General features: G+C 43.1%; 1 non-coding gene across 1 annotated transcript; it reads left to right on the top strand.

The window, feature by feature from the left end:
- Positions 1 to 378: 378 nt before the first annotated feature.
- Positions 379 to 569, top strand: LOC140285420 (U2 spliceosomal RNA). The gene has a single exon (XR_011910460.1). It is a non-coding gene; the product is annotated as a U2 spliceosomal RNA (small nuclear RNA).
- Positions 570 to 11,140: the final 10,571 nt, after the last annotated feature.

The raw sequence follows: 11,140 nt of genomic DNA, 5'->3' as shown, positions 1-11,140 counted from the left end.
CTTTCTTTTACTGCAAAGTACAACGTTGAGCAGCACTAATGAGTTGTTTCTATTTTTGGCAGCCTTTACCTTTGCGGATGAAGCCCTTTCTGTCTGTGCAAAAGAAATCTTATTACTGTGCAGAGTGACTTCTCTGAGTAGAGTCGCCTTACTTGTTGCGACTGTGCCAATGTTCGAAGCTGGAGTGCAAAGTTGTTGCTTGAATGGTGCTCGCTGGAGCGTGCGGTAGTGTAAAGTTATACCATTTAAAAGGGCTGAAGAGTGCTCAGTGCAGCGGGTGGGCCGAGGTGCAAAGTGACACTATGGCCATAAAAATAACACCGCTACAAGTGCGCATTGTGCCAGGAAGGGCCCTCGGACGTGAACCAGTGGACAGTTATCGCTTCTCGGCCTTTTGGCTAAGATCAAGTGTAGTATCTGTTCTTATCAGTTTAATGTCTGATGTGTCCTCTATGCGAGGACTACATATTAAATGGATTTGTATCAATAGGAGTTGAAAAAGGAGCTTGCTCCGTTCACTCCAAGCATCGACCCGGTACTGTAGTGCCCCTGGGAACGGTGCGCTCTCCTCTGCTCTTGTGAAAAAGCAAACAGCGGTGCAGGATGGAGGTTTCAGGGAGCCCAAGATGAAACTTTCTTTTAGTCTGCTGAGAAAAGAGAGTGAATGCGAAGTAGACTTTAACACGGCTCTGGGAGCGAGCCGAGTGCGGGCTAACCAGGAGAATTGCTTGAAAGAAACGCGACACCGAATGAGCGGTCAGAACAAAGCCTCAATACGGTGTTCCTGTGGTGTTTTTATAAAATGCGGTGAAAAAAAAGGTGTGAATGCCCCATAGAAAACTAAAAGGTGGAGCGGAAGTGTTCGGCTGCAAGAAGGTGTGAATGTCCGACTATATTTGGTGAAAAGCAGGTGAAGCAAGGTCTGAATGCCCAACCTTACATCATCAAAAGCGAGATCAGAGGTTTTTGGCTGCAAGAAGGCCATAGTTTGCCAAAAGTGGGTAAGGTGCGAATGACCGACTAAATATCAACAAAAGTGGGGGCGGAGGTCTTCGGATGCAAGTGGGTGTGAATATCCCACCATAGAAGTATGGTGGAGAGGAAGCTGTGAATGGCCGACCATAGTTTGCAAAAAGCGGGTGAGAAAAGGTGCGAATGTCCAACCATACATGATCAAAACAGGGAGCGGAGGTGTTTGGCTGCGACAAGGTGTGAATGTCCACCCATAATTAATGAAAAGCGGGCAACAAGTAGGTTCGAATGCCCAACCATACATCATCAAAAGCAGGAGTGGATGTGTTCGGCTACAAGAAGGTTTGAATGTCCGAGCATAGTTTGTAAAAAGCTGGTAAGAAAAGGTTCGAATGCCTGAACATACATCATCAAAAGCAGGACTGGATGTGTTCGGCTACAAGAAGGTTTGAATGTCCGACCATAGTTGGTAAAAAGTGGGTATGAAAAGGTTCGAATGCCCAAGTTCGGCTGAAAAAAACTGTGTTCGGCTGCAAAAAGGTGTGAATGTTTGACTAAAGTTTGTAAGACAAGGTTCGAATGCCTGACAATGTATGATCAAAAGCGGGAGCGGAGGTGTTCAGCTGCAAGAAGGTCTAAATGTCCATCATTAATTGCTAGAAAACATGAAAGAAAATTTTCGAAAATCAATCTGCACATGATCATAAGTGGGAGAGGAGGTGTTCAGCTGCAAGAAGGTGTGAATGTCCTACCATAATTGCTGAAAAATGTGTTAGAAACGGTAAGAATGCCGGACCATACATCATCAAAAGCTAGAGAGGTGGTGTTCGGCTGCAAGTAGGTGTGAATGTCTGACTAAAGTTCAAATATATTAACAAAAGCGGGAGGAGAGGTCTTCGGATAAGTGGTTGAGAATTTCCAACCATAATCTATAAAATGCGGTGAAAAAAAAGGTGTGATAGAAACCTAAAAGGTGGAGCGGAAGTGTTCGGCTGCAAGAAGGTGTGAATGTCCGTCTATAGTTGGTGAAAAGCAGGAAAAGCAAGGTCTGAATGCCCAATCTTACATCATCAAAAGCGAGATCAGAGGTGTTTGGCGGCAAGAAAACGGGTAAGGTGTGAACGACCGACTAAATATCAACAAAAGTGGGGGCGGAGGTCTTCGGATGCAAGTGGGTGTGAATATCCCACCATACAAGTATGGTGGAGAGGAAGCTGTGAATGTCCGACCATGGTTTGTAAAACGCGGGTAAGACAAGGTGCGAATGTCCGACAATGTATGATCAAAAGAGGGAGCGGAGGTGTTCGGCTGCAAGGTCTGAATTTCCAACCATAATTTGTAAACACCGTTGAAGAAAAGCCTCGAAAGCCCGACTATACACCATCAAAAGCGGGAGCAGAGGTGTTCAGCTGCAAGAAGGTCTGAATGTCCACCAATAATTACTGAAAAATGGGTAAGAAGAGGTGTGAATGCCCAACTATACATCATCAAAAGCAGAAGTGGATGTGTTCGGCCACAAGAAGGTTTGAATGTCCGACCATAGTTTGTAAAAGGCGGGTAAGAAAAGGTTTGAATGCCCGAACATACACAATCAAAAGAGGGAGCGGAGGTGTTTCGCTGCAAGAAGGTGTGAATGTCCGAGCATAGTTTGTAAAAAGCGGGTAAGAAAAGGTTCGAATGCCCGAACATACACCATCAAAAGAGGGAGCGGAGGTGTTCCGCTGTAAGAAGGTGTGAATGTCCAACCATAGTTGGTAAAAAGCGGGTAAGAAAAGGTTAAAATACCCGACTCTACACAATCAATAGCGGGAGCGGAGTTGTTCGGCTAAAAGAAGGTGTGAAAGTCCGACCATGGTTTGTAAAAAGCGGGTAAGAAAAGGTTCGAATGCAAAAATATACACCATCAAAAGCGGAAGCCGAGGTGTTCGGCTGCAAGTAGGTCTGAATGTCCACCCATAATTAATGAAAAGCGGGCAACAAGTAGGTTCGAATGCCCAACCATACATCAACAAAAGCAGGAGTGGATGTGTTTGGCTACAAGAAGGTTTGAATGTCCGAGCATAGTTTGTAAAAAGCGGGTAAGAAAAGGTGCGAATGCCCGACAATGTATGATCAAAAGAGGGAGTGGAGGTTTTCGGCTACAAGAAGGTTTGAATGTCCAACCATAGTTTGTAAAAAGCGGGTAAGAAAAGGTGCGAATGCCCGAAAATACACCATCAAAAGAGGGAGCGGAGGTGTTCCGCTGTAAGATGGTGCGAATGTCCGACCATAGTTGGTAAAAAGCGGGTAAGAAAAGGTTCGAATGCCCGAATATATACCATCATAAGCGGAAGCGGAGGTGTTCGGCTGCAAGAAGGTGTGAACGTCCGACCAAAGTTTGTAAAAAGCAGTTAAGAAAAGGTTCGAATATCCAACCAAACATAATCAAAAGTGGGAGCAGAGCTGTTCGACTGCAAGTAGGTGTGAATTTCCACCCATAATTCCTGAAAAATGGGTAAGAAAAGGTGCGAATGCCCAACCATACATCATCAAAAGAAGAAGTGGATGTGTTCTGCTACAAGAAGGTTTGAATGTCCGACCATAGCTTGTAAAAAGTGGGTAAGAAAAAGTTCGAATGCTCGAACATACACCATCAAAATTGGGAGCGGAGGTGTTCCGCTGTAAGACGGTGTGAATGTCCGACCATAATTGGTAAAAAGCGGGTAAGAAAAGGTTAAAATACCCGACTGTACACAATCAATAGCGGGAGCGGAGTTGTTCGGCTACAAGAAGGTGTGAAAGTCCGACCATGGTTTGTAAAACGCGGGTAAGACAAGGTGCGAATGCCCGACAATGTATGATCAAAAGAGGGAGCGGAGGTGTTCGGCTGCAAGGTCTGAATTTCCAACCATAATTTGTAAACACCGTTGAAGAAAAGCCTCGAAAGCCCGACTATACACCATCAAAAGCGGGAGCAGAGGTGTTCAGCTGCAAGAAGGTCTGAATGTCCACCAATAATTACTGAGAAATGGGTAAGAAAAGGTGTGAATGCCCAACTATACATCATCACAAGCAGAAGTGGATGTGTGCGGCCACAAGAAGGTTTGAATGTCCGACCATAGTTTGTAAAAGGCGGGTAAGAAAAGGTTTAAATGCCCGAACATACACAATCAAAAGAGGGAGCGGAGGTGTTTCGCTGCAAGAAGGTGTGAATGTCCGAGCATAGTTTGTAAAAAGTGGGTAAGAAAAGGTTCGAATGCCAGAACATACACCATCAAAAGAGGGAGCGGAGGTTTTCCGCTGTAAGAAGGTGTGAATGTCCAACCATAGTTGGTAAAAAGCGGGTAAGAAAAGGTTCGAATGCCCGAATATATACCATCAAAAGCGGAAACGGAGGTGTTCGGCTGCAAGAAGGTGTGAACGTCCGACCAAAGTTTGTAAAAAGCAGTTAAGAAAAGGTTCGAATATCCAACCAAACATAATCAAAAGTGGGAGCAGAGCTGTTCGACTGCAAGTAGGTGTGAATGTCCACCCATAATTCCTGAAAAATGGGTAAGAAAAGGTGCGAATGCCCAACCATACATCATCAAAAGAAGAAGTGGATGTGTTCTGCTACAAGAAGGTTTGAAGGTCCGACCATAGTTTGTAAAAAGTGGGTAAGAAAAAGTTTGAATGCCCGAACATACACCATCAAAAGAGGGAGCGGAGGTGTTCCGCTGTAAGACGGTGTGAAAGTCCGATCATAATTGGTAAAAAGCGGGTAAGAAAAGGTTAAAATACCCGACTCTACACAATCAATAGCGGGAGCGGAGTTGTTCGGCTACAAGAAGGTGTGAAAGTCCGACCATGGTTTGTAAAACGCGGGTAAGACAAGGTGCGAATGCCCGACAATGTATGATCAAAAGAGGGAGCGGAGGTGTTCGGCTGCAAGGTCTGAATTTCCAACAAATAATTACTGAAAAGTGGGTAATAAAAGGTGTGAATGCCCAACTATACATCATAAAAAGCAGAAGTGGATGTGTTCGGCCACAAGAAGGTTTGAATGTCCGACCATAGTTTGTAAAAAGCGGGTAAGAAAAGGTTCGAATGCCCGAACATACACAATCAAAAGAGGGAGCGGAGGGGTTTCGCTGCAAGAAGGTGTGAATGTCCGAGCATAGTTTGTAAAAAGTGGGTAAGAAAAGGTTCGAATGCCAAAATATACACCATCAAAAACGGAAGCCGAGGTGTTCGGCTGCAAGTAGGTGTGAATGTCAGATCATAATTTGCAAAAAGCTGATGAGAAAGGTGTGAATGACCGACAATAATTACTGAAAAATGTGTTAGAAAAGGTAAGAATGCCGGACTATTCATCATCAAAAGCAGAGAAGAGGTGTTCGGATGCAAGAAGCTGTGAATGTCCAGCCATAATTACTCAAAAACGGGTAAGAAAAGGTAGTATTGCCAGACCATAAATGATCAAAACAGGGAGCGGAGGTGTTCCGCTGTAAGAAGGTGTGAATGTCCGACCATAATTGGTAAAAAGGTAAAATACCCGACTGTACACAATCAATAGCGGGAGCGGAGTTGTTTGGCTACTAAAAGGTGTGAAAGTCCGACCATACATCCTCAAAAGCAGAACTGGATGTGTTCGGCTACAAGAAGGTTTGAATGTCCGACCATAGTTTGTAAAAAGCGGGTAAGAAAAGGTTCGAATGCCCAAACATACACCATCAAAAGAGGGAGTGGAGGTGTTCCGCCATAAGAAGGTGTGAATGTCCGACCGTAGTTGGTAAAAAGTTGGTAAGAAAAGGTTAAAATACCCGACTGCACACAATCAATAGCGGGAGCGAATGTGTTCGGCTACAAGAAGGTGTGAAAGTCCGACCATGTTTTGTAAAAAGCGGGTAAGAAAAGGTGCGAATGCCCGACAATGTATGATCAAAAGAGGGAGCGGAGGTTTTCGGCTAAAAGAAGGTCTGAATGTCCAACCATAATTTGTAAAAACCGGGGAAGAAAAGGCTTGAAAGCCCGACTATACACCATCAAAAGCGGGAGCAGAGGGGTTCAGCTGCAAGAAGGTCTGAATGTCCATCAATAATTGCTAGAAAACATGAAAGAAAATTTTCGAATATCAAACCGCACATGATCATAAGTGGGAGCGGAGGTGTTTAGCTGCAAGAAGGTGTGAATGTCCACCCATAATTCCTCAAAAATGGGTAAAAAAAAAAGGTGCGAATGCCCAACCATACATCATCAAAAGCAGGTGTGAATATCAGATCATAATTTGCAAAAACCTGATGAGAAATGGTGAGAATGCCCGACTATACACCATCAAATGCGGGAGCGGAGGTGTTCGGCTGTGAGTAGGTGTGAATGTCCGACCATACTTGCTGAAAAATATGACAAAGCAGTTTTCACTTGGTTTGAGTGAAGGATTTCATTTTATATCAAAATCCGAAATTGTGTAGAACTCGTGGAAATAAGTTTATTCTCGGATTCCTAAAGGTTTAGTGTTGTTCTTTGGTATACTGCAAAGTAATACTTTTTATTTTGTTGAAACCGATTCAGACATGGATAAATATGAAGGACAAAGCAGTTTTAACTTGGTTTGAGTGAAGGAATTCATTTTATATCAAAATCCGAAATTGTGTAGAACTCGTGGAAATAAGTTTATTCTCGGATTCCTAAAGGTTTAGTGTTGTTCTTTAGTATACTGCAAAGTAATACTTTCTATTTTGTTGAAACCGATTAAGTTAAAACTGCTTTGTCCTTCATATTTATCCATGTCATAATAGCTTTAAACAAAAAAGAACGTTGTACTTTGCAGGATAGGAAAGAACAACTCTAAACCTTTTCAGGAATCCGAGAATAAGCTTCTTATCACCAGTTCTACACAATTTCGGATTTTGATATAAAATGAATTCCTTCACTCAAACCAAGTTAAAACTGCTTTGTCCTTCATATTTATCCATGTCTGAATAGGTTTCAACAAAAAAGAAAGTATTAATTTGCAGTATACCAAAGAACAACACTAAACCTTTAGGAATCCGAGAATAAGCTTCTTATCACCAGTTCTACACAATTTCGGATTTTGATATAAAATGAATTCCTTCACTCAAACCAAGTTAAAACTGCTTTGTACTTAATATTTATCCATGTCTGAATAGGTTTCAACAAAAAAGAAAGTATTACTTTGCAGTATACCAAAGAACAACACTAAACCTTTAGGAATCCGAGAATAAGCTTCTTATCGCCAGTTCTACACAATTTCGGATTTTGACATAAAATGAATTCCTTCACTCAAACCAAGTTAAAACTGCTTTGTCCTTCATATTTATCCATGTCATAATAGCTTTAAACAAAAAAGAACGTTGTACTTTGCAGGATAGGAAAGAACAACACTAAACCTTTTCAGGAATCCGAGAATAAGCGTCGATTGACGAGTTCTACACAATTTCGGATTTTGATATAAAATGAATTCCTTCACTCAAACCAAGTGAAAACTGCTTTGTCATATTTTTCAGCAAGTATGGTCGGACATTCACACCTACTCACAGCCGAACACCTCCGCTCCCGCATTTGATGGTGTATAGTCGGGCATTCTCACCATTTCTCATCAGGTTTTTGCAAATTATGATGACATTCACACCTGCTTTTGATGTTGTATGGTTGGGCATTCGCACCTTTTTTTACCCATTTTTCAGGAATTATGGATGGACATTCACACCATCTTACAGCTGAACACCTCCTCTCCCGCATATGATCATGTGCGGTTTGATATTCGAAAAATTTTCTTTCATGTTTTCTAGCAATTATTGATGGACATTGAGACCTTCTTGCAGCTGAACACCTCTGCTCCCGCTTTTGATGGTGTATAGTTGGGCTTTCGAGCCTTTTCTTCCCCGGTTTTTACAAATTATGGTTGGACATTCAGACCTTCTTGCAGCCGAAAACCTCCGCTCCCTCTTTTGATCATACATTGTCGGGCATTCGCACCTTTTCTTACCCGCTTTTTACAAAACATGGTCGGACTTTCACACCTTCTTGTAGCCGAACACATCCCTTCCCGCTATTGATTGTGTACAGTCGGGTATTTTAACCTTTTCTTACCCGCTTTTTACCAATTATGGTGGGACATTCACACCTTCTTACAGCGGAACACCTCCGCTCCCTGTTTTGATCATTTATGGTCTGGCAATACTACCTTTTCTTACCCGTTTTTAAGTTATTATGGCTGGACATTCACAGCTTCTTGCAGCCGAACACCTCTTCTCCGGCTTTTGATGATGAATGGTCCGGCATTCTTACCTTTTCTAACACATTTTTCAGCAATTATTGTCGGTCATTCACACCTTTCTCATTAGCTTTTTACAAATTATGATCTGACATTCACACCTACTTGCAGCCGAACACCTCGGCTTCCGCTTTTGATGGTGTATATTTTGGCATTCGAACCTTTTCTTACCCGCTTTTTACAAACCATGGTCGGACTTTCATACCTTCTTTTAGCCGAACAACTCCGCTCCCGCTATTGATTGTGTAGAGTTGGGTATTTTAGCCTTTTCTTACCCGCTTTTTACCAACTATGGTCGGACATTCACACCTTCTTACAGCGGAACACCTCCGCTCCCTCTTTTGATGGTGTATGTTCTGGCATTCGAACCTTTTCTTACCCACTTTTTACAAACTATGCTCGGACATTCACACCTTCTTGCAGTGAAACACCTCCGCTCCCTCTTTTGATTGTGTATGTTCGGGCATTCGAACCTTTTCTTACCCGCCTTTTACAAACTATGGTCGGACATTTAAACCTTCTTGTGGCCGAACACATCCACTTCTGCTTGTGATGATGTATAGTTGGGCATTCACACCTTTTCTTACCCATTTTTCAGTAATTATTGGTGGACATTCAGACCTTCTTGCAGCTGAACACCTCCGCTCCCGCTTTTGATGGTGTATAGTCGGGCTTTCGAGCCTTTTCTTCAACGGTGTTTACAAATTATGGTTGGAAATTCAGACCTTGCAGCCGAACAACTCCGCTCCCTCTTTTGATCATACATTGTCGGGCATTCGCACCTTGTCTTACCCGCTTTTTACAAACCATGGTCGGACTTTCACACCTTCTTGTAGCCGAACAACTCCGCTCCCGCTATTGATTGTGTACAGTCCGGTTTTTTAACCTTTTCTTACCCGCTTTTTACCAACTATGGTCGGACATTCGCAGCATCTTACAGCGGAACACCTCCGCTCCCTTTTTTGATGGTGTATGTTCGGGCAATCGAACTTTTTCTTACACGCTTTTTACAAACTATGGTTGGACATTCAAACCTTCTTGTAGCAGAACACATCCACTTCTTCTTTTGATGATGTATGGTTGGGCATTCGCACCTTTTCTTACCCATTTTTCAGGAATTATGGGTGGATATTCACACCTACTTGCAGTCGAACAGCTCTGCTCCCACTTTTGATTATGTTTGGTTGGATATTCGAACCTTTTCTTAACTGCTTTTTACAAACTTTGGTCGGACGTTCACACCTTCTTGCAGCCGAACACCTCCGCTTCCGCTTTTGATGGTATATATTCGGGCATTCGAACCTTTTCTTACCCACTTTTTACCAACTATGGTCGGACATTCACACCGTCTTTCAAGTGTAACACCTCCGCTCCCTCTTTTGATGGTGTATGTTCGGACATTCGCACCTTTTCTTACCCGCTTTTTACAAACTATGGTCGTACATTCAAACCTTCTTGTAGCCGAAAACCTCCGTTCCCGCTTTTGATGGTGTATAGTCGGGCTTCCGAGCCTTTTCTTCCCCGGTTTTTACAAATTATGGTAGGACATTTAGACCTTCTTGCAGCCGAAAACCTCCGTTCCCTCTTTCGATCATACATTGTCGGGCATTCGCACCTTTTCTTACCCGCTTTTTACAAACCATGGTCGGACTTTCACACCTTCTTGCAGCCGAACACCTCCGCTTCCGCTTTTGATGGTATATATTCGGGCATTCGAACCTTTTCTTACCCACTTTTTACCAACTATGGTCGGACATTCACACCGTCTTTCAAGTGTAACACCTCCGCTCCCTCTTTTGATGGTGTATGTTCGGGCATTCGCACCTTTTCTTACCCGCTTTTTACAAACTATGCTCGGACATTCAAACCTTCTTGTAGCCAAACACATCCACTCCTGCTTTTGTTGATGTATGGTTGGGCATTCGAACCTACTTGTTGCCTGCTTTTCATTAATTATGGGTGGACATTCACACCTTGTCACAGCCAAACACCTCCGCTCCCTGTTTTGATCATGTATGGTTGGACATTCGCACCTTTTCTCACCCGCTTTTTGCAAACTATGGTCGGCCATTCACAGCTTCCTCTCCACCATACTTGTATGGTGGGATATTCACACCCACTTGCATCCGAAGATCTCCGCCCCCACTTTTGTTGATATTTAGTCGGTCATTCACACCTTACCCGTTTTCTTGCCGCCAAACACCTCTGATCTCGCTTTTGATGATGTAAGATTGGGCATTCAGACCTTGCTTTTCCTGCTTTTCACCAACTATAGATGGACATTCACACCTTCTTGCAGCCGAACACTTCCGCTCCACCTTTTAGGTTTCTATCACACCTTTTTTTTCACCGCATTTTATAGATTATGGTTGGAAATTCTCAACCACTCATCCAAAGACCTCTCCTCCCGCTTTTGTTAATATATTTGAACTTTAGTCAGACATTCACACCTACTTGTAGCCGAACACCACCTCTCTAGCTTTTGATGAGGTATGGTCCGGGATTCTTACCGTTTCTAACACATTTTTCAGCAATTATGGTAGGATATTCACACCTTCTTGCAGCTGAACACCTCCTCTCCCACTTATGATCATGTGCGGATTGATTTTCGAAAATTTTCTTTCATGTTTTCTAGCAATTAATTATGGACATTTAGACCTTCTTGCAGCTGAACACCTCCGCTCCCGCTTTTGATCATACATTGTCAGGCATTCGCACCTTGTCTTACCCGCTTTTTACAAACTTTACTCGAACATTCACACCTTTTTGCAGCCGAACACAGTTTTTTGCAGCCGAATTTGGGCATTCGCACCTTTTCATAACCACTTTTTACCAACTATGGTCGGACATTCACACCGTCTTACAGCGGAACACCTCCGCTCCCTCTTTTGATGGTGTATGTTCGGGCATTCG

This window comes from Leuresthes tenuis, unplaced genomic scaffold (assembly GCF_036924035.1).
Source record: "Leuresthes tenuis unplaced genomic scaffold, fLeuTen1.0.hap1 SCAF_40, whole genome shotgun sequence".
Taxonomy (NCBI): Eukaryota; Metazoa; Chordata; class Actinopteri; order Atheriniformes; family Atherinopsidae; genus Leuresthes; species Leuresthes tenuis.
The sequence above is the reverse complement of the archived record's forward strand: the minus strand, read 5'-3'. Positions and strand labels throughout refer to the sequence as shown.